This window comes from Astatotilapia calliptera, chromosome 20, assembly GCF_964374335.1.
Source record: "Astatotilapia calliptera chromosome 20, fAstCal68.1, whole genome shotgun sequence".
NCBI classification, from domain to species: domain Eukaryota; kingdom Metazoa; phylum Chordata; class Actinopteri; order Cichliformes; family Cichlidae; genus Astatotilapia; species Astatotilapia calliptera.
In genome coordinates this window covers 28033074-28037089 of record NC_137441.1, presented here as the reverse complement: position 1 = coordinate 28037089, position 4016 = coordinate 28033074, and the positions used below count along the sequence as shown (strand labels likewise).

The 4016-nt window shown below is 40.4% G+C and overlaps 1 non-coding gene across 1 annotated transcript; it reads right to left on the bottom strand.

Moving 5' to 3' along the window:
* Positions 1-3161: 3161 nt before the first annotated feature.
* LOC113014050 (U6 spliceosomal RNA) lies at positions 3162-3266 on the bottom strand. Its single transcript, XR_003270918.2, has one exon. It is a non-coding gene; the product is annotated as a U6 spliceosomal RNA (small nuclear RNA).
* Positions 3267-4016: the final 750 nt, after the last annotated feature.

Below are 4016 nucleotides of genomic sequence, written 5' to 3'. Positions count from 1 at the left end.
GAACAAGACTAAACAGCAATCTAGAAATTAACTAGGTGAGCTAAACTAGGGCACAAATGAATACAAAAGATACATATAAGAACTCAAACACTGGGTCACAGACCCAGCCCATGACAATCTTATTCCCCATGAGAGGCGATGTTCTTTTTCTGTTACTGTAATATCTTCTGTGCGTCCCTGAGATCTAGTGGTAAATGTCAACACAGGTTTCAGTGACTTGCTGCACTTGGCCCGCATTGACCGATTAAAGAACCCTTGGCAAGGAGAGAAAGCTACCTGGGCTGTGGTTTTTAAAATGAGTGACCTCGACTCAGTCCTGAGATTCCCTGGCTTCGCTTTTTGACAAAACTGGATGAGCTATGATTCATAATCCAATTGTCCCTCAAGACTAAGTAATGCTGGCCAAAACCACAAAGCCAGGGATCGTACAATATTACCATGGCAGTTTGTCTAAAATAAAAATTGATTTTAAAACGGCACCCATTAAAAATAGATGCTAATCTGGTAGATGAATCACAGCGTGTCACGGCAGTAGATTATTCTGATATGTCTTCATTTATTTTGAGTGGGCAGCTATCATGGAATTTAAATGCCATTGACAGTTGCCAAGTGCCGGTAAAACATTTTACAAATGTGAAAAGCAGGAAATGAGTGTGGGCTGAGGGAGCTATTGAGTGGTGATGCAGTGACAGTTATTTCTGCCCAAGCAATGACTGGCTGCCCACTATATTGGCACTGGGAAGCCAAATCAGTGAGCTGGCCTTAGGCTACAGAGCACAGTTGTTGCCATGGTAAAAGGATTATCTCTGAATAAAACCGTCCATTCTCCTGAATTGGATGGACAGTTGTTCTAGCAGGTAACCTTTAAGTGCATTTCTTCTCCCTTCCTGTCAAACTTGTATTTCTTCAAGTTTCTTCTCAAATCAGGAGTACCGATAAACTGAGACAAAAATTAAACACATCTAGTTATGCATGGGTATCTCTAGCTTAGTGTTAGTGTGATGATGATGATAATAATATTGAATGGTAAATGAGCCTGTATTTGTATAGCGCTTTACTAGTCCCAAAGCGCTTTACACTACATTCAGTCATCCACCCATTCACACACTGGTGATGGCAAGCTACATTGTAACCACAGCTGCCCTGGGGCGCACTGACAGAGGCAAGGCTGCCGGACACTGGCGCCACCGGGCCCTCTGACCACCACCAGTAGGCAACGGGGGAAGTGTCTTGCCCAAGGACACAACAACCGAGACTGTCGGAACCAGGGCTCCAACCGGCAACCTTCCGATTACAAGACGAACTGCCAACTCTTCAGCCACGATCGCCCGTATTCAAGACTAAAAGACTGAAAATGGAGAGATTCTCTTTATTTAGCTGGAGGGCATGGTCTTGTACAGCTGTTTTCTTTCATAGCATCCACATTTTTCCAAGCATGATGATGTCTTGAATGAATTATGGGCAGTTTGCAGTTATTTCTTTACAGTTCAGGCATCTACAAGATTTAATAATATGTGACAAGTGTATTTCTTCTCTCAAAGATCTCAGGGAAATAAATAATAATCACCGTTTATTTATTTATAGCTTACAGAAAACAACAGAGGCTGACCCAAAGTGCTTTAGAGGCAGGTGCATTTACATTTCAGGTTTCAAAAAAAGTTTGGAGACCTGCAAACGCTACATGCAAAGCTGAAAGCTGTTGTTTTATCTAATTACTGAGGAAAGTAATAATCACATTGATTTAGTGGTCATTTAAATGTGTTCAGAATCTGCACTTTGATGATGATTTATCCCATAAGTCATGACATACTGGTTTCCTCTAAATTATCTGCTTTAAAAAGCTTTAAAAGTTAAAAGTATTACTACCTGAAATACTGGCCTTGCATTTACTTGGTATCAGATCAATACCCAAATCGCACAGCACTCCAGTCTGCATACGAATGCATCCATGGGCAACATACTGAACCCAGAGTTGCTCCCCATGCGTCCCCCATGAGTGTAAGCACGAATGTTAGATAGTGTTCTGAAGTATAGAAAAAAACACTTGTATGAATGTGTGTGTATGTGTGTGTGTGTGATCAGGTGAATGAGGTTTGTAATAAAAAGGTGCTTTGAGTGCTCCATTAGTGTAGAAAAGTACCAGTCCATTTACCATTCTCTCACTGGCTGGGCCCTAACCAACTCTCAAATGTGATCTCGGTAAAATCTTTGCATGGATTAAACAGCAAGCATCATATTTTAAAGTTGCAGGCAGATAGATTTTGCAGACTTTGGACAGAAATATATCACGTTTCTCTTACATTTTACTCTTAATCTAATATTCATAGTCCTCAAGAACGCAGATAAAAATCACATTTTAAGTTAAATATGAACGCATTTGTTAGGATACAGTAAAATGCATACAATACACTGTCATCACTCCCAGCTTTTTACACTAAGTGCCATTCAGCCACCCCTGATATGTTTAATTATAGCAGTGTTTAGCTGTGGTCACCTTTGCCTCTTCTACCTCTGTCTGTGAAATTAGCATTCCATCCACAGGCATATAATAAGCATAAAAAATTCTTTGTGCATGTCTGAACAAATTGCAGAAGTTGCAGTGTCTCTGCTCCTTTCAATATCCGCACACATCTGAAGTGTTTGTTTGGCAGTCTGAGGTTAACACGCCACCAGTACAGATCAGCTAAAGAGCTGAGCCAAAGGGCTTTAATGTAGCTGCCGATTTTTGCACTGAGACAAACATAAAACACGTCTTGTATAACATAAACAAGGATGTACTGCTAATGAGCAAGAAACGGATGAAAGCATCAAATGATGGACGATAAACAGCTTTAAAGGAAACGGCTCAGTACACAGCAGATAAAGATTAAAAAGATACAAAAAGCCTATGAACTGATAATGGATGTTTATTTAATTTTATTTCTTCACAAAATGGTTTTAAAAAGGGCTTCTAACTCAAAAAGACTCTGAAACCAATTCCAATCTAATTCTGTTATCTAATAGGCCTGAAGACATGCAGGGCTGAAACCTTCACCCCTATAGTGGTAAAAGTAGGTGCCTCGTTTTTAAGGGTGCTTTGCTGGCGTGGTGTGGGTAAACACACCCTCTGACATGGAAAGATCACAGTAATACAAAGCTGTTCCGGATACCCAGCACATTCTGATCGGTGTGAACCCTTCACGAATTTGCGTGTCATCCTTGCGCAGGGGCCATGCTAATCTTCTCTGTATCGTTCCAATTTTAGTATATGTGCTACCAAAGTAACATCCATAGTGCATGAGGCGTCACTGAATGGTTTGACAAGCATAAACATTATGTGAATGATGTGTGGTATGGCTGCAGTATGGCTTTTTCAGTAGTATTCAACAGACTTTAGGAGCTTAGGATGCTGAGATTTTTGCTGGGAGTTTGAGCTTCCAGGAATGAGGAAAAGAGGAAGACCACAGTGAAGATTCATGGATGTAATGAAGGATTACATTCACAGGGCTGGTGTAACAGAGGAGGTTGCTAGGGTGAGGAGGAGGAGGAGAAGAAGACGAAGACGAAGATGAAGACGAAGAAGAAGAGGAGCAGCACATTGAAGCTGTTTTCACAGCACAAAGTGACCCAACACCTTATTCTATTGGAATTTCCATTCAATTGTCACCTGTCTTTATAGTCATACTTAAAAAGCAAGGACAGAGTAGTCTTCAATTTCTTAAACAACAAAAGAAGGAAGAAACCAAGAGCTGTATGCATTCATTGTATCAAGTGCAGCTCCTCATCTTGTTCAGACTTCAAGTAATCAAACACTTCACTGAAAAAGTGACAAAAATTGGAGAGCTGCATATATGCTAGACTATGATGTCATCATTATCCACGAGGATAAACACAGCTCAGCAGCACTTACAAAATGTAGCTGGTGACAAAGATCCATCTCTTCATATTACTGGTTGTAACTGCAGAAAACAGTCATTGTCCAATTACCACGACTTTTTCATTTGTTATGGATTTTTATTTGTATTTTGTTCTTTACG